General features: G+C 37.2%; 1 protein-coding gene across 7 annotated transcripts in view; it reads left to right on the forward strand.

Annotated features, from left to right (window-relative positions):
- Positions 1-8,300: 8,300 nt before the first annotated feature.
- Positions 8,301-20,713, forward strand: part of LOC127935241 (protein 4.1) — a 46,866-nt gene continuing 34,453 nt past the window's right edge. For all 7 annotated transcript variants that reach the window (XM_052532933.1, XM_052532936.1, XM_052532935.1 and 4 more), the window contains exon 1: positions 8,301-8,468. The gene's annotated coding sequence lies outside the window, so the exon portion shown is untranslated. The remainder of the gene's footprint in view (positions 8,469-20,713) is intronic.

Below are 20,713 nucleotides of genomic sequence, written 5' to 3' on the forward strand. Positions count from 1 at the left end.
GATCTTGTTAGCTGGTAAAATATCTTTGTGTTGAATCACAGTAATAAAATATGACATTCTGTAGTTTTGTCTCATATTCATCTTTTAATCATATTTACAGATTTCTGAACTCCAAAGCAAACAGAACAATTTTGTCTTCACTGTTCCAATACTTATGAAGGGCACTGTAAATGATGAAAATGTAATTAAATAAATAAATAAAACATTATATTAATTCTAAATGAGCCAAATAAAATAAAAGATGCGTTGCTTTTCTGTTTAACAGTTAAAATTCAATCAGTCAAAATTTTGTGATCATTATTGTCCTTAATTATATGACTTTCTTTCTCCTGTGGAACACAAAATAAGATTTTTATGTTGGTAACCAAACACTTTTGGTGACCATTGACTTTTATTGTAAATAAATAAATAAAAAAACTGAGACATTTTAATATTCTCTTTTTCAAGAAAGCTGTACAGATTTGAAATTTAATGAGTGTCAATAAAATATGCAGAATTTTCATTTTGGTATGAATTAATATGATTGCTTATACCTGTGGTTACTAGGTGCTAGTACACCTGTAATAAAAAATAAAAATAAAAAATAAAAAAAAACATTTCCACTGTTGACAAGACTAAAATGTAAATAAATTACTCTTAAATCAGCATTTGAGTCCTTTTTTAAGGTTTTGGTGTAGGTATTTAATGTAGCATTCATACATTTTAAGTGTTACTCTAGTTTGAAAAAGAAGCATACTTCGCATACAAAGATACAAAGAACCTTTAAAAACTACTGCTTATTGAAATAATAAACTTTAAATGAACATACTTACAAACTCAATGCAATGTTTTAAGACACTTGATTTTGTGTTATTTCCAATTAAATAATAATAATAAAAATGCTATATAGTTTCAATTCATGCTAAATGCAATTAGTTGAACTTTAGCTGAAAAGTCCTTTTCTAACCCACTTAAGTAGTTTTTAAGTTCATCTTCAAATGTAATTTCATAATTATTCTAAATGGTCTGAAATGTGTACTGATGAATGTACTAAAGCATTTATGATACTTCAGTACACTTTAATGTAATTTTTACTGAAACTTGTACATTTTGTATTTAAATATTATATGTGAATACACATTTATAATGACAAAGTTGCAATTTAGTTTACATTTAGTACAAGTAGAACCCTTACCTTGACTATTTCCACATAAAGTAAAAACTCAATACCCCATAGACCACAGTATAGTTCTTTTCTTCTCACAACAAGGATTACCATAGTCTTTTCATCCTGATGAGTAATGTTTGTGGTGAATTGTTAATGTAATGGAATGCTAATACTCGTTAGAAGATGAGAAGGGTTAAATACAATTGTCTGTGTGTTTTGTGTATATGTTCAATTAGATGAAATAGCATTGCGTGAGGAACAGAATTTGAGTTATTTTTCTCTAAAAACCTTAGATTTATGTCATCTATATACCATTCGCTTGATCAATTCATGTTCTTCCCTATCGTTTGGAAATGAAATTCAGGGGAGCAAGAAAGGATCAGAATAATGAAACACGAGGCACCTGTCTTCAGCTTAATGGGGGTTTGGTTTAATTATGGGCAACATTAAATATTGAACATTACTAGTGAGTGATAAGAGTATTTATAGAGAGCTTGCTCATATTTTCAGTTTCTCTTTTCTCTTTGCTATTTTTTTCAGTCTGCTGAGGTAGAGAGAACTATCAAAGTTGACTGAGTTTAGAATAGAAATTCCTCTCACATTCTTTCCTTTAGTACGACTGACCACACTTTAAATTGGCACAAATTACTTAACGGTTTAGTGCAGTGATGTTCGACTAGGGTGCAGCAAACTTCTAAGGGAGACTAAAGATAACTTTTTCACCCAAGATGACTAGTTCACCCCAAAACAAACATTTTGCTGAAAATGTACTCAACCTCAGGCCATCCCAGATGTAGATGAGTTTGTTTATTAATCAGATTTGTATAAATGTAGCATTTCATCACTTGTTCACCAATGGATACTCTGCAGTGAATGCATGCTGTCAGAAGGAGAGTCCAAAGTACAACTCATAAAAAACATCAGAATAATCTACACCAATCCAGTCCATCAGTTAATGTCTTGTGTGTGTCACACCCCTGGACTCATTATGTGTGTTATTGCCCCTGTGACACAGTTTCTGTCCCCTGTGGTTGGTTTATTTGATTCCAGGTGTGTCTAATTTTCCCCATGTCCCTGTTATATTAGTCATTACTCTCAACTGTGTTTCCCCCAATTATCTTATGTATACAGCTCCAAGTCTGTTCAGCTTCTGTTTGTCAGGTCCACAAGTCAGTATGTGTGTCTTCTTCCTGTGTTCCATGTTGGATTTACCCCTGTATTGGATTGATAAAGACTCTCTTGATTATTCTCGACTCCATGTTACTTCCGGTAGCGTAACATGACAGAAGACCCGACCTACAAAATTGAAATTGTGTGTCTCCCCTCCATTTGTTTTCTGGTTTTACTCAGTCCTTTTTTTTTCCCCATCGCCCCGAATTCCTCCTCCTGCTGGAGCAGGAAGGACATTCTCTCGAGGACCATACGAGGCAGTTCCTGTTGCTAGCTAACATCACCAGCTACCCGGATGACACGCTCTGCAGAGTGCAGAGCATTGTCGTCTGAAGATGGTCTTTAGGAGGAATTCACCGCCTTTGTGGAGTGGACTTTGTGGAGTAGAAACCGGTAGCCATTTACCATCTGTCCCATTGGGGATCTTGCCAGGTCCACTCCAGAGCGATGTGCTGAGTGCATGCCCGAGCCCGCCACTGACAGAGAGCCAGAGTCCCCCTGTAACCGATGAGTCATCGCCGCATAGACGACAAAGCTGACGATCGCCGCGGAGTCAGACGCTGTGACGTCAGACCAGGTGTGTGAGCCGGCAAGACCGCCTGCCACGAGGGAGAAGGACACGGATAGGGTGAGCACGGAGTTGAGTTCCGCTCCCTGCACCATGCCAGAGGGTGAGCTGGATATGGTGCGCCAAAAGGGCCAAAATGAGGAGGTGGATCTTATAGCCTGGGAATCAGAAGTGGAAGTTGAACTGCCCCCTCTTCTCTCTCTGTCTCTGCAGGTCCCGTCCAGCCCTCCTATGTCCTTGGTTTCCTCGTTCAGCCCTGAGGGGGCTTCCAGTTCTCCAGTGCCTGCTCCTAGAATGTGTCCCCCAGTGCCTGCTCCTGTGGCTGCTCCTCCAAAATGCCCTCTTTCCCACCCGCTCCGGCCTCCTCCACCACTATCGTCTGGCAGCCCCTCTGCCCATCTTCCAGCATCACCATGCTCTGAGTCTCCCTCACCTCAGCTTCGGCCCCGTTGAACCGTCGGCTCCACCATGGCTCCTAGCTCCCTCCTCTCCGCAGTGGCCCAGCAGTCCACAAGCTCTGCCTGGCTCCCTCGTCCCTCCAGCTCCATCTTGGTCTGGCGTCGACCATCCTGAGCCTCGGGACTCCACTGCTCTGGCTTCGCCTTGTCCCTCTGACTCCGTCAGGCTCCTTCATCCCCTCAGCTCCACCTCAGTCCTCTGTCGCTCTGGCTCCAATGCGGCCTCCTGTATCCACATCATCGGTCATCGGTTCCACCTAGGACCTCCAGATCCTCCCCTTCACATTGGCTCTTCAGCTCTCCGTCTCCGCCTCGGGCTCCTCCTCCACCTGCTCCGCCTTTGGGCGCCCCTGGAGTCGGTGGCCATTCCTTCTCCATTCCTCCTCCATGGCTCCTCCCACTTTCACCGTGACCTTGGGCCTTCGGTATGGCTGTGGCCTGGGTCCTGCTGGGCTCCTCCTGTTCCAGGTCCCTCTTGTCTCTTCCCTGGCTCATTCCTCCATGGTCTCTGTCTGCTGGCCCCCTCCCGGTTGTCCGTCCTCCACTGGAACATCCTCCTAAGTTCCCACCCATGCCTCCATATGTTGTTTCAATGGTGCGAGGACCAATTGAATTCCTAATTTGTTGTTTCTGGTACTAGGAATTTCATGTAAATTAATAAATAGTTACGCTCCATAGGTATTTCTATGATAATTCTATGATGATTTATGGTGTAGAAATTGTTAGTAAAATTTACATAATCCCCAAAAATTCCAATAAATCCCTAGTTACTGGAAAAGTCATGGGACCTTTGAATATTTCTTTAGACAATGAAGGGCTTTGGAGTCAATGTGTTTTCATACAAAACTGAATTGAAATGTCTTTGAAATAAAATATTAAAATAATATTTTAAAAATATTAACATAAACGCAGGCCCAAGAAAAACCAAAATGTAAGAATATTCAAAAATGAATGTCTTTCAAGTGTCTATTGAATTTCAATAGTTTCATTGCACAAATATATATATATATATATATATATATATATATATATATATATATATATATATATATATATATATATATATATATATATATATATATATATATATATATATATATATATATATATATATATATATGTATATACATACACAGTATATATTGTGAAATATGAATAATGATAAAACGAAAAATAAACAAAAAACAAGTATACTTTAATATGTTATTTATTTCTTAAACATTTCTCTGCCTTTTTTTCTGTTTTGACATTCTGGGCTGGATCCTCCTTCATTGGCTGCTGATGTCGCTGGAAATGACACGGTGTGATTTGTGGTGAGTCTGTCAGTTTACTTCTAAACTTTAACACAGTGAACTCACATTTCTTTAATGCATTGTGTTAAGCAGCATGAAAGAAAAAATGTGTGCTCTCTTCTGCACGGATTTCATAAAACTTGCTATAAGACTTTGTTAATGAAACTGCTTTTAAAACAGGTCTGAGCATGACAGATGGATTCAGACCAGTGTATCTGTGCTTTCAGAGATGAGGCCTGAAACACAAAACCTCAAAAAAAAAAAAAAAAATGTAACAGGTTAAATGCTGATTATTAGTAACTCAAACCCGTTATCTACATTGGTCGTGCGTATCCACCATGTTTGTAGTTTTTTCTAAATTCTAATTCTAAAATAATTCTAAATAGTATCAGCAGATGTCAGCAGAGAGTCAGATGAGGAAATGGGGAACAGGTGGCCACTGGCTTTAGCTGTGGATTAACAACAGGCCAACAAAAAAACAACCAAACACACCCACGAAAACATTATTCATCCCAGGAGGGCACACTGAAACTCCAAAACACCCAGCGGAAGAGAGCATGTACAGTGGATGTTTTCATCACATCAGCTTTTTTTTTTTAACACACACACACACACAAACATATATATATATATATATATATATATATATATATATATATATATATATATATATATATATATATGAGATTTTATTTTATTTGTTTATATTTTTTTGTTTTGTTTTGCCCAGCTGTTAACCTTTATATTTCATTTACTGACTTACAGATGTGACTAATATTATCTTACCACATTGTCAACAAAAATAGCATTACATTAATGTTTCTTGTCATTTCTCTTATTATTTCTACTTAACACTGTCAGTTAATAATCTGTAGTAATATGTGTTAATATATATTTTACATTAACAACAGTACTATGAAATATATAATGTGATATATTGCTGAATCTTCAGCATGATTTCTCCAGTCTTCAGTGTCACATGATCCTTCAGAGATCAGTATAATAACCTGATTCGATGCTCAAGAAACATTTCTGACTATTATCAGTGTTGCTGCTAAATCAAATATAATAAATTTATAATTTTTTTCAACAAGAACAGACTGAATTGATCAAAAGTAACTGAATAAAGACATTTATAATTACAAAATATTTCTATTTCAAACAAATGTTGTTCATTGAATTTTCTATTCATGGAGGAATACTGAAAAAAATATTACGAATGCCCCAAAACTATTAAGCAGCTGTTAATCATTGTTAATAATTTAGCACCAATCAGCAAATCAGCATTTAAGAATGATTTCTGAAAGATCACGTGACGCTGAAATTCAGATTCACAACAGAAATAAATTACGTTTGAACATATATTATAATAGAAAGCAATAACTAAAACAAGAAAATAAATATTTAACAAAAAAAAAAAAAAAAAAAAAAAAAATATATATATATATATATATATATATATATATATATATATATATATATATATATATATATATATATATATATATATATAAATGTATTTATCAAATAAATGCAGACTTGGTTAGCATAATAGACTTCTCTAAAAAAAAAACTTCTTTTGTACTTTTATGTCAGTAATGATAATGTTTATAAAGTGTTATCTGCATCACTATACTGTCTGTTAATCTAATGAAATGTCTCTAGACATCCTGTGAGGCTCAGGAATGGGTTGTGCTTGAAACAAAGCCGGTGTGCTGGCGATTTTTGGCTTCACTAACGATCCCCAAAATTTCTTGGCCACATTAGTGTAAGTGCGTCTGACATGACATCATTCATGGTCTCCTATGGCCTGTCAGGTTAGAGGTATTTGACTAATGATGTGGTGCTTGACAGAGCAGTAATAAGGGCTTTGGTGCCCAGCTGGTGCCACTAGCACAGATGTGAATGGAGAAGGTCTGGGGGCAGGGTGGAGATGCAGAAGGTTCTGGAAGGAGGGGGTGGGGTGTGACTGTTTCCCCTCTGTCACACCCATCTCTAGGGACTTTGTCTGTCTGCTTGGTGCTGTCGTTTTGTTTTAGCAGATGTATGGTAAAGCACCTGCCCTTTAAATTAGTGAAGGGAAGGGCCAAGGGCCAATTCTCCTGATGTGGGAAGCCACAGAAGATAAGAATGTGACTGACAGAGATTCATTTACTATGAATTATCATCCATTATTTTTTCAAAGAAGGACAACATTTTATGACGTCCCATTAGCTGCCTAAAATCATTAATATTTGTATCTTAAGTTTAAAAGAGCTCAAGGAAAGAGCTTCTAAAATAGTTTTTTTCTCATTGATCCCATAGAATAACCATTTTTGGTTCCCCGAGATCCTTTCAGTGAATCATTCTAAAAAGAACATTTTTTTCTTAGTGTAAAGAACATTTTAACATTCTAAAGAACCTTCTCCTTCTGTTTAGAATCTTTTGTGAGATGGAAAGATTCCATGGATGTTAAAGGCTTTTCATGGAACATTCAATGCCAGTAAAGAAACTTAATTTTAAGAGTGTGAGCTGAATGCTTAAAATATACTTCCACAGCAAAACAAAAAAATGTGCACACATAAAAGTGCTCATGTACTTTCTGTTTGTGTAGTCGCTAAGGCGGCACCATCATGCATTATTTACTAATAGTGATGGATGATGGCGTATTTTGAGATCAGAGGGAACACACCCAACCCTCCAGTCACATATGTATCTTATTGTGTGCTTGTACAAAACACTGAGATTTACTACAATCCAGTGGAGACATTATATGTCCTTTAATGACAAGTGACAGCTGATGTAGCTGAACCTGATTTATGCCATTTTTATCTGAGATTTGTGGCCATAATTTATTTAATGATTTTCTTTAGAAGGAATGGTAATAAAATAAAACAGTCAAACCAAAATGTATTCAGACATCACAGCTCAGTGACACACACACACACACACACACACATATATGGTGTCTGAATAATTTTTGGTTTGACTGTACATATATAAAATTAAATAGTAAAAAAATAAATTTGATAATAAAATAATATTTTTCCCAAAATGGTAGTACCTTTTCTGGATGTTGTTGAGATGAAATAACGAAAGAAAAAAAATTATATATATATATATACGTATATATACACATACATACAGTCAAACCAAAAATTATTCACACACACACACACATACACACCCACACACACAATAATTATATACATATGTGTGTGTGTGTGTGTGTGAATAATTTTTGGTTTGACTGTACATAAAATTAAATAATAATACAAAAATATAATAATAAATATTAATATTAAAATAATATTTTTTCCCAAAACGGCAGAACCTTTTATGGATGTTGCTGAGATGAAATAATGAAATCAATCCACTTTAGTCAACTACACATAACGCTTTTCACCTAAGATTTGTGTTTTTTTATTTTGTTTGGGGGATAAACATAAAAAAAGAAAAAAAAGAAGCTGTTTGCTTTACAGTCGTTTATTCCTCTTCTGGAAACAAAGTAGCATCTGAAACGAAACAGTTACAAAACAAATCCAGTCGATCCCGACTAACAAGTCTCCTTGGTTACCGTGCTGCTACAGCCTTAGCGCCAGGGACCGAAGCTCAGTGTTCTCGCGTCTGATTGGCTCATTCCTACCCCTGCTCGTCTCCCATTGGTCGCCTTAACAAATACGCTCGGCTCATTGCATAGCGAGCCCCACCTTTCTACTAGAATCTAAACACCGTTTTAAAGAAGCTTGGATTATTTTGTACATGAGTTTGCTTGCGTGATATATTTGTGGAAAAGCGGCAGCTGGATATTCTTTTGTGGATTATTTCTACCCGTTGATGAACTGAAGGGAGAGGTAAGAGGGTAATCTTGCTGCTGGGTTATGTATTGTGTGATGCTCGCCAGTACGGGAGTCTGTTGACATGTTTTTTTTCCCTCACATACGCATTCCATTTCCAGACATTCCACTCGCGCGCACCTGCTCACCTCTCAAAGAGCGTTCTGATGGACAGCTGGCAGAAATAAACCTCACGAGCTTTAAAGTTACAGCCGTTCCATGAGCGCGAGCTCGGATTCATTGCATTGTTTCGGCGCTCTGTTGGCGGGCTGTCCGCGTCTCACAGAGATGTGATGCTTAATAACAACTCAGTTCATTTGTGAGCACTTTGATTAAAGATAGTCGCGAAATGTGTCATTTTCTGTTCCCTACGGTCGTGTGGTAGGAAACTGTCCCTAGAGGCAGTAAGAGAATAAAGCGCATGTTTAATTGAAACAGGTGTATTTACTATAAACACTGTTGTTTTGCCATTTCAGGTTTATTAAAGCTTGTTGTGCGTAACACGGTTGTAACTCGGTTTGATAGGGGTGGAAGAATTAGATGATCTAACATCAAGTTAAAAACGCGCTCAAGTCACCTTTGTTCTCCTAGTGTTTCTTTCTTCGATGGAAAATGATTTGTCAGGTAAAACGTGTTTCAAATGGTAACATCCAAATCAATTTGTTTTATTCAATATTATTTAATAAACCTGGCTGCATTAGGCTACACCAACAGAGTTCATTTCTAAATGGCAGATCATATTTTGCTCAGTTTCACTTCAGATCGGTGGTCTACAGTAAAAAGAAACATCCTTTTGCAGCATCAGTCTGCCAGAGCTGCTCACACAGTCTTGAAGTCATCAGATCACATGAAGATGATCCTGGAGACTTTGCAATGCATTTCAAACCCAGAGGCCATGTTACTGTGAAAGCTACCTTCACTTTATTGTTTCTGTGCTTTGGCCTCAGTCTGCGCCCATTCAGAAATGTTATGCAATCAAACCCCATTTATAAATTGAAGTGATGTAAGCCTTTCCTGTTTATCTGTATGAAAGACCGAGATGTTTAATAAAAAAGCACCTTTTCCCTTTGACTGAGCAGCGTTGTCTTGAACATGTTCTTTGTTGTTGCTCTGAGGTGCAGCAGATGCACTCAGGAGTTTGTCTGTTTATAGTGCAAGAGTACCGTCACGGTTCCTTAAGGTCTTTCTGGTGTTTGTGTTTCTTGATGGCTCAACAACTTCTGCATTTCAGCTCAGAAGGACGTTTAACACACCAAGGCTTCGCTGTTATGCTAAAATTTGAAATTTGTGAGAGTTTACGAGTCCACCACACCTGGAGTGTTAATAGTTGATGTGTTATTGTTCGGGGCCCTGGGTCTTTAAAGTATTTTTATAACAGTTTAAGTTGGTTCTGTTAATGCTTTCTGTTTCTCATTGATCTGCTAAGGAACATTTTGTTCTTCTAATTCAGGTTTCTTAATACATTTTGAGTCATTTTGTTCTTCTTTTTTGTTTAATGTTTTTAGTAAGTTCTTCTTTTCCTCTCTTTCTGCTTTTCTATTGTGTCTTTCTGCTTCTCTATATGTTCTATTCTCGAGCGACTGCCCCCATAAGGTTCGTGTCCGTGGAGATCAGGTGCACTGTGGCGGCCTGCGCGAGCGACCATGTGGTCATTGATTGGTTTGACTGTTCTGAGTTTATCCCCCTGAGCCCCACGGTGTGTGTGTGTGTGTGTGTGTGTGTACTGCCCCAGACACTTCGCCTTTAGTTGTCCCAAGAGGAAACTCTCTGTTTTGTTAATTTGGTCCTATATGGTCTGTCCATTAGCAGTTTGCTGAGAATTGGCATCTTAATTTGGTTTATCTGCCCTTTCTTTGACTGGACACTTGTGTATTATTCAATCTAGAGGCTCTCAAAAAGATAAAGTGTGTAATTTTGGCACCATTGGTGGCAACAAATGGAATGACAAAAACAAATACATTATCACTTTCATGAAAATGCAAGAGTGGTTGTTCAGAGTATGATATGGTTGCTTAAGTGTACATGTGTAATTATAATCAGGCTGCAGCAAATCATGTGCAATCTAACATGTGAAAGATCCTGTCTGGCCCAAAAATATTGAATATATTTTACAAAATATACAAACATGGCCAAACATATACTGCTATAGATATTATATTTCAAATGTATTTCATTTATATAATTATGAACTATATCATATATCATAATACATATACTATAAGTATGTGTTATGGCTCTTGTCCTTGAACTGAAGGGTGAGCAGAAACCGGGCGTCTAAAGGTGCAGACCAACATGACAGTGAGATCCAGATGCTTGTTCTCCCTACATTAGACAGAGAGAGAGAGAGAGAGAGAGCATGTCTCTCTAATCCCACACAGGACCCCGATTAATTTTAAAGCCGATTTCCAGTCTTAAGCTCACTTTATGCATGCAGTTACAAAAGCGTACAGCACTTAGGCCTTCCACTACTCTGTTTACTCTGTCTTCCCGTCGTTACTGTCACCGCAGTCCTGAAGTGCCTCTGTTGGTGTGGCATCAGTGGTAGGTGAGATTGGAGGTGTAAACAGTGGAAGGAAGGAATATTTGTTGCACATACATCCAATCGAGAGCCAAAATTGTGTGCATATGTGTTTTAAAGGAATAACCTAGTTCAATCTAAAAATGAATGTTATGCTCATGTCAAATCCTGTATTACTTGTTCTTGTGTGGAGCACAAAATCAGGTATTTGGCAAATGTTCAGGTTGCTCTTTTCCATCCGATGAAAGTGAATGGGTACCAGGGCTGTCAGGCCAAAAAAAAAAAAGCAAGAGTCTTGCACTCATTTTGAAATGATCGGAATGGCGTGAATGTGTTTGTGTATAAATGGTGTACTGTCACTGTCAGCATTCGGGTCGTGTACACCTGCTCCTGTGGGGTTCCTGCTCTCCTTTTTATGCCCAATCAGCAGCTCCTGCTCCTGCCATCCAATCACAGAGCAGCATTCCAGAGCTGGAGCTGTTAGTCCTGCAGATTTAACCAGAGACTTCCAGCACTCGTCATATTCTCTCCTCACCTTCATTTCTCATTTCGTAAAAATAAAATAAAAAATACATTTTCTAATTGCGCCAAATAGAAATACTTTTGTTGAGTGTAATGTTTATAAATTGCTTTAAAGATATATTTATGGAAAGATGTGGAAACCCTTGTTCTGCTATTTTATTTAATGAACACTATAAATAACCAGTAATAAATATGTCATAAACACAACGTGCTTGACTTAAGCTTAAAAGCTTGCACAGTTATTTGTTGAGTATTGTACAATATGCTGTGGTTTTATTCTTTTAATATTTGTAGACCATAATCCCATGTGAGGGCTCTAAAGCATTGAACCGCACACTTGTGTAGGAAAGATCAGTCGACATGCAAGCTCAAACTTGAGATATAACTGTTTTTTTTTTTTTTTTTACTAATTATGCAAATAATGTTCAGTGCTATAGCGTGTAATTTTACCAGCATTGCCTTGCCTGTGGAAGTTTCGGTGGTTTTTACATCCAGATGCTGCTCAATGTTGTGGCATCTTGAAACTTAATGATTTGTGTTGTGAGTGACGACACATTGACATTTCTTAAAAAACAAACAAAACAAACACTTACTGTCCCTAAACTTTTAAACCAGTGTTTGCTCAAATATAATGGAAAAATATGATTGTTTCCAATTTGCAATCCATTCCCACTGATGTTTTCAACACTATCACAATTCATTTGTTTAGGATTCACCAGATTTAGTTTAGGATTCACCAGATTTCACAGCAGTGTTCATTATATAATAGATCACAGAAAGATTGCTCTTTTTAAGATTGCAGGGCAAGATCATTGTGCAGAACTGGCCCAAATGAGCAAATGTCAGTGCACTGGACTGGGACGCGAGTCTGCTCTATGACTGTATAATATTTCATATTAAAATGAAAACAACTACACATATTTTTGAATGATCAGTCTGTACTTCCTGGAACATTTCTACAAGAATCTCCTAATCAGCTTGATGTTTGTAAATAAAAATACATTTAGTCCAGAAGTTTAATGTAGTTTTGTTTGAATTAATTACAGTGAAGCTGCGCTACTGAATAAACACATACTGAACTTGATGATTATTAAAACAATGCTTTGTCAATCATCAGAATTTATTCTGCTCTTTCTGAAATAAAGGTACAAAAGCTGCCACTGGGGCATGTACCTTAAAAATAGGTACACCTTTGTACCTTATCTACCCCTAAAGGGTTACATATCGATACCTTAAAGGTCAATTTTAGTACCTAAATGGTACATATTTGTACTTTTCAAAAAGGTACCGCCCCAGTGACAGCTTTTGTACCTATTTTGTGAGAGTAACAGACCCGTATATATAGGACAGACTGATTATTATGCCAATGTTTGGCTGTTTTGAGATGATTGGCATTGATTGATGTGCTTACTTGGTTAAATAAAAGAAATGCGATAGTTATTGAATATATATTAAATATCACCAAAAGGCTGAGGAATATTGCGGTATGTTTTATTTGAGCTCTACAGACCAACCTGTTTCTCTTCCAGGGCTGGTCTGAAGATAAGTGTGTGATGATAAACAGTGTTGTTGAGTCAGTGACACCTGATCTTTGGTTCTCGTGGGACTGATGATGATCTGACTCAATAATAAGTGTGTGCTCCTCTGTGAAGGGTGCTGGACAGGTCAGAGGCGAAGGGTCTCACATATGTCCACTCTAAGAGGCCAAAACACCCACACACATGCCATCTGTCACCGCTGCACCATCTGACACGTGTGAGTGTGTGTGTGTGTGTGTGGAAGATGGCTTCAGCAGCACGCAGATGTGTTGTGGACGTGTTTCCTGCTGCCATCTGAGCGCAGTCGACTGTAATACACTGTAAGTGTTGCAGTGAGATATAATTGGATGAGTGTGTGTGTGTGTGTGTGTGTTCACTGCACTTAAAGCATAAGAGGATGATGGAGTGTGTGTGTGTACCTGTGCGTTTAGGTGGACTGTAAAGGAATGGTGTTGTGCGTGGGCAGGCCTGTGTTGATGTCGAGAATGATCTGTGTGTGTGTGTGTGTGTGGATAATTAAGAGAGCTGTAATTAAATAAAGTTGCGGGTGTCCAATGGCAATAATGGGATAAAAGTGTGTTTTGGTTAAGGGGAGCTCGGGGAGTGTGTATTTAGAAAGAGTTTTTTATTTATTTGCATAGGAGAGCTGTGTGTGTATATTGATGGATGGCAATTCAAGCAGGGAGATGGAGAAGTGTGTGTGTGTGTGTGTGTGTGTGTGTGAGGGGGAGGGGACTGTAGAGACTGGATTAGTGTCAGTGCAGTGGTTTTAGTGACCAGAGGATCCAAACAAAAGCAGAGATACACAGAGTTCATTCAGTAGAGTGTTCTTAATAGTCATCATTACTGTCTTGTTAAATATTTATTTTATTATTTTACTACCATTACTAGCATTTATTTATTTATTTACAGAGAAAGCGATTGTACAGTAGAGCAGTGGAATATTTCAGTGGAGCCATGTAACTCTCATTATTTTGTCACAAAAAATGTGTTTAAATATGTGAAATATTTAATCTTTATTTTACTTTACCATTACATATATTTATTTATTTTAATTAAGGTATTTTTATGACATTAACTAGCACATCTTTCTGTCAGTATGCATTTTATTATTTTTATATTACATTAACATTACTAGCATTTATTTGTTACATTTATTACATTACATATAAAGAGTTTGTGCAGTTGAGTATTCTTAATATTCATTATTTACTCATTTAAAGGTAACCTATTATGCAAAAATCACTTTTATAAGTGTGTGAAAAGCCTACAGTGGTTAAAATCCACCCATTCATAGTTTTAAAATCCCAATAAATCATAAACAGTCCCTTAAAATGAGAGTTTCCAAATCCCACCCATGTGTGATGCTCTGTGCTTTATTAGCATAGACCCCGCCCCTGAGTGAGAAGCAGCAGTCTGCCATTACTGTTTTTTTGCTCTAGCTGCTGGAGGTACAATATCAGCGCCGAAGAGCCATTACAAGTGTTGTGTTTTGGGATGCACCAATGAATATAGGAGTCTCCACTGACCGCTGAGGACACGGTGGTTCAATTTCATCTTCAAAGGAAATGTCTTGGGAAAAACACTTAAAGTCCTATGTTTGTGCAAATCATTTTACGACAGACTGCCTCAAAAACGAGGGTCAGTTCAGTGCTGGAGTTGTGCAAAGGTTGATCCTGAAAGAGGGATCAATTAGCTAAAGCTAAAGCTACCAGCTTTGTCGTTATTTTCATCATTCCGTGCTCCCCATTTGTATAATTCATAAATGCACATTTATTATGCACCGTACAATCAGATGACTGACTTTTAAACTTAGTATTTTTTTCTGTAAAGATAACAGGCTTGTACTAATAGTGGAGTGTTTATTTGCAAAAGCCAGCAGTGGTATGCTGGAGCATGCTCATAGATCATGAAGCTCCGCCCTCTTCTGCACCAGCTCATTTGCATTTAAAGGGACAAACACAAAAACTGTGTGTTTTGGCTCATACCCTAAAAGTGGCAATTTCAACAAGCTATAAATTATAATAAATTATATATTATCTGTGTGGTATTTTGAGCTAAAACTTCACATACACACTCTGGGGACATCCAAGACTTATTTTACATCTTGTACAAATGGGCATAATAGGTCACCTTTAAATGTTATATTTTTATTTTATTACCAATACTATTTATTTATTTATTCTTTCTTTATTAATATCTTTTATTTTTTTACTACATTTATTAAAACATGTTTTTTTTTTTCTGTCACTGGCTTATTTATTTGTACGTCTGCTTTAGTTGTTTGCTTGTTATGTTCATTAATGTCATGTTTTTGTTTCTACATTATTATTTTATTATTAGCAAGTTATTTGAATGTTGTTGTGTTTTGTTTTGTCCTGATAAACTCAGCATTGATGTTTTTGTCTGATGATGTGGCAGCGTTCAGGGCTTCAGCATATCTAATCCGTCTCTGTCTCGGTTCGGTGTGTTTGTTTCAGTCATTGTTTCAGTAAATCCGTGCCGTCACACCATCGGCCCCTCCTTCCTCTACCCCACACCATTAATAGCGGCCCTACAAAAGCATCGTAAAGCACAAATGCATGTAGACAGGCTTCATATTGAACAGGATATTAGTAGTGTGACAGCGCCTGCAGAAAGGATGACGTTGATTTGGGCGAGGTATTGGACAGCCTGTGGGGAAAGAGGCTTGTGTTTGTCTTCTGTAATGGGAGACGGGCCGAATTATGTCCCAGGGATCTTCCAGACATCCACACACTCTTACTGCTCAACTGTTCCTCCAGGCCAGCAAAATGAGATGGGCTGATTATACCTCTTTCCCACAGACACAGCGCCAAATACAAGACAGTTCTGGGTCAGGAAAATGGTCTCTGCACCTGCTGGTCTCAAATCAGGAACTGACTCAAAACAAAACTAGATCTAGGTCATCATTATCAACCAAGTTATTCAGACTGGAAGCAGTCGATTGACATGAACCACATTACTGTTGTTGTCAAATTATAAACTCTAGACACTAAATCTGTTGACTTTAGCAGTCTTTGTCGCATTATTTGCCATTGGTGATGATTCAGAAATGGGAAAAACACTTTTCAGTTTTCCCTGATGTTTGCATGGCTGTAACTCAAGAAGTATTAAATCTTAAAATCCTTTTAGATTTTGGTTCTTAATAAAGTTTTGTCCTTACATGGTTAATTTCCAGGTACATTGGGATTGCACTGTGGCTCCATGAGTAAATTGCTAAGCTTTTCAGTGGTCAAAGACCACATGTGGGTCACTGTGCATAAAACTAATACTAACTGTCACCATTGGCGTTTTATGGAAAAAGACCACATAGACCTGAAAATCTCTGTGTAAAATTAAATAATGATGCTGCCATCTTTCTAAAGGAATTTTTTTTTACCCCTCCTAATTTCTGGTAAAAAATTACATTTTCACCCCTCTCTGCAAAACAGTGAAATAAATTTGATTTGACAAGGAATGGCCGTGTTTTTCTTACAAATATAATGTTCTCAACTAATAACATGATTTCAAAAGTTGTAAACAGAGACATCATGCACCATGTGTTTGTGTCACAAGCCTCTACATTGCGAGTAAATCACTCGCATATGCGACTTAATCTTCACTCTGGCCACTAAATGATGTCTAATATTAGCCAATGGCTAATCAATTCTCAAATTTTACTCTCTAGTGTGTGAGTTGGAGGCTAAGTATAAATTTAGCACAGATATATTTTCAGTCGCAGAACATTCTCTGACTGAGCGCTTCAGAGTTTTACTCCCCTTCAACTGATCTGTGATATTTTTCAGTTCATCTGAATTGACGCAAAAGCGCACCCATTTGACTTAACCCTCTGAGGTCTAAGGGTATTTTTGAGGCCTGGAGAAGTTTTGTCATGCCCTGACATTTGTGTTTTTTTTTTCAGTTTCTTATACAAATCTAAATGGCTAAAGTCTAATCTCACAGTAATCAGCACAAACTCGGCTATAATAAAATGTGAAATGCATGTATGTACATGATTGTGTTTTTGAGAAAAAAAATGTAATGCGTGGTTAGTGAAAAACTAAAAATGTTAAATCACTTTGAATAAGGCAATAAAACACATAAAGAACTTTGGTTCCCGGAACTTTTGAGAACTGGAGCCTGTAGCCTAGAATTTTTCTTTCTAAATTATGTGAACATCATCTTGTTTACTCACTTACAGAAAGTGTCTTAGAAAATTTTAATCAATATATTCAAAAGCCATGAAACTTCTAGACTTCCATATAACTATAACAATACAAAGCTGCCTTAAACTTACCCTTTAAGTTATTTCCTCATGAGGACCATTGGCTGGTCCATGCGATTTCAGACTTGACTGTCCTTGTAGGAACATTTCAAAACCTGACTCACAATCAATAACAAGGAAAGTTCCTTGACCTTGTTTTTATGTTGATTTATTGAGAATAAAGTGACATTTGTTGTAACAGGGTTTTGCATTTTAGAGTCAGATTATTTAATTAAACACTCTCACTCAAACAGACGCAACCGTTCTGCATGAAGGGGACGATCTTCTTTAGTCCAGTCTGTCCTCAAGAGACCGCATGTGCTTAAACTTGGACCCTCATAATGAGGCATTGTAATTACTTTACTAGTGAATGGGAAAGAACGACGGATGAATAGCAGACCTGTTTGTGTTTGTGAGTGTGTGTGTGTGTGAGTGGACAAGATGATTCAACAGGGAGTTATTTGAGTCTGTATTTATTTACTTGTCTCTGTGCTCTCAACTACAATGGCAACTTAATAATCAATCTTTTTATTAATTGTCATCTCTATTTATTTAGTGTAGTCTGAATCTGTATGGGACAGCAGAACAGCGTGATGAAATCATGTTCTTTGTAGTTTCAGTGATTCTCTTTTGATGTAATTCAGGTGCAGCTGGTTTCCAGCAGCTGTGTGACCAGCTTGTTGTGTTTGTCCAGGGCGACGCTGACACTGACACAACGGCACATTAAATACAATCAGATTCTTGGAGTTAAGGTGCAGTCACATTAGCTTTTCATGGAAATAAAGATCCAGTAATGTAGCGCTACATGGACCACATTTACACAGAAAATTCACTTGACAAACTTTAACCTGTTGTGAAATCTGCATGGGGAAATGTTTCAACCTCAACAAGTTTCGCTCATTTTCAGGTTGGTCACATGAATGCATCCATTGAGCTGTGTTAAGTGGTGGTTCTTACATCTCTATGCTATTAAGAAGAGAAAACTGACCATTTTTGCTTGCAAAATTTGCTTTAATGTGACCACTCCTGTAAAAATTTGCTTTAATGTGATCACTCCTTTATAATCATGTAAGAGTCAACATGGAAAACTTTTGTGTACTCTCACAAAAGTATTGTGTTCCACTGAGAGATTGTGCATTTGTTCACAAAACATTTGTGTTGACTCACGAAACATTTATGCTGGCTCAGAAAATGTTTGCACAGGTAAATGTTATGCAACAGCAATGATTTCCCAGAGAAACTTTGCACTCACTCACAAAACATATTGCTCACAACAGTGCTGCATCCAAAAGTAATGTGTTCCTCAGAGAAACTTTGCCTTTGCTCGCAAAATGTTTACGTACACTCACAACAATATTGCGTCCTATCACAAAAGTATTGCATTCCCCGAGAAACGTGGCTTTCACTTGCAAAAAATTTACTTTCTCTCAAAAGTATTACGTTTTTATCTTTTGTCTGAGAAACTATGTGTTCCCCTCGAAAAACTGCTGCATTCTCTTGCAAATGTATTGTTTGCTTTCAATAGCATTGGAATATTGTCACATATTTGTGGGAACCAGGGCGGGTAAAAGTTTTAAACTTTTACTTTTTTTGAGTAAAAGTTTTAAAGTATTTGATAGAGATGATATAGAAAATAATCCCCCCATAAAATATATATTTTTTATACTTTGCAGTAAATGAATTTAATACTTTCCTGAAATGAAGACAGACAGTTTTCTCTTCATCCACTTTGTGCTCAGTTTTGCTGTGCTTTGGGTCATTGTCATGTTGGAGGTAAACCTTTTTCCCATTGACAGCTTTCTGGCAGAGGGCAGCAGATTTTCCTCCAGAATTCAATGGTCTTTTGACCCATTCGTTGTTCCCCGTTGACCCATTCAGTCCCTGCTGCAGAGAAACACCCCATGACAGGATATTATAACCTCCATGCTTTACTGGTGGAGTGCTGTTATTTGGATGGTGAGTTGTATTGGATTTCTGCCAGACATTGTTTGGTGTTGAGGCCAGATAATCCAGTTTGACTCTCATCTGCCTCAGATTCTTCTAGGTGTGTTTTGGCAAAGCTCAGTTATAACTGTATGTTGTCTTTCTTGAGGAGTGGCTTTTTTGTGTCGCAACCCTGCCATACAAGCCAGACGTGTGTAGAATTTGTGATATTGTTGTCACATGTACACAGTGATCGCTCTCTGACCAGTTTCATCCGACTCTTTCATCAGTTTTGTAGGAACGTCCTGATTGCTTTAGTTGTACTATCAAAGTCACTTTATTAAACTTGTATAAAACCAATATAACATTTGTTATCATGCTGATTTCTGGAGAAAAAATGACACTCTTAGTGCGATATAGATAAACTATATTATTACTCTATAAATGTAAAAGCCATACAGAGGCATTTTGTGTCTCATCTTGAATCTCATAGGCATTATAAATGTGCTTCAATAGACTAAAGCACATGGTGTATGCGTGCACTCTTTACTGTGCTTCTGTTTGGTTTTTGTGATATACTCGATAATGTCAGATCACACATCGTTAAACCAACACTTACCATATTATCGCAGACGATATATATCACAAACCCTGGACTTGAGTGGAAAGTGAAATCATCTGCATTTAGAGAACTAGTTTGCACATGCGTAAAGGAGTCTTAACTTGCAAACCCCACACCACTGGTTCTCAAACCTGCTTTCTTGCAGTCTGTGTTCTTCTGACTTTATTTTGTAGTAAGTAACGAATAATTTTCAAAGTATCAAATATATATATAAAAGTATACATTTTAATTAGGAAATACATTGGAGTAAAAGTAAAAGTTGACAGAAATATAAAAACTCAAGTAGAGCACAGATTCTCTCAAAAATACTTAAGTACTATTACATTACACCACTGCAATATGATGTTAAAATGTTATCCTCTTGACCAGTTTTGTGAGAGAATTCAAAAGTTTAGTGAGTGAACACAAAGTTTATTGGGAAAACACAAAATTTTTTGGTGAGAACAAAAAAGGAAGGGAAATATTTTTTCCCATCACATGTCCCCTTAGGGTCTCCGTAGTTTCCATAGTTTGGAAGATAATGCAGTTATGCTGCTAAATTAAAAGATGTTTAAAGTACTGCATATTAAATTTAATTCATAAATTAGGATGTTCTAAGTAAACTAGTTAGCTAGTCATTTTCAGAATTACTGTTGAACAAAATCGGAATCATAACCAGCTATCAGATTTCATGATGCATTCGATTGCATCATGTCATGAAGTGTTGTAATCAGATTGAAGAGTAAGTTAATTACCGGTGAAGTCGAGCCTTGTCACTGTGGCTGAATGTGTGAGTGACACAGCTGACAACCCAGGTCGGGTACTTTAAAGACCACCTACCCATAATCCTTTAGTGTGTAAGTCTGCTGTGATGTCATCAGACCTGGGGTAGGCTGG

This window comes from Carassius gibelio, chromosome A19, assembly GCF_023724105.1.
Source record: "Carassius gibelio isolate Cgi1373 ecotype wild population from Czech Republic chromosome A19, carGib1.2-hapl.c, whole genome shotgun sequence".
NCBI classification, from domain to species: domain Eukaryota; kingdom Metazoa; phylum Chordata; class Actinopteri; order Cypriniformes; family Cyprinidae; genus Carassius; species Carassius gibelio.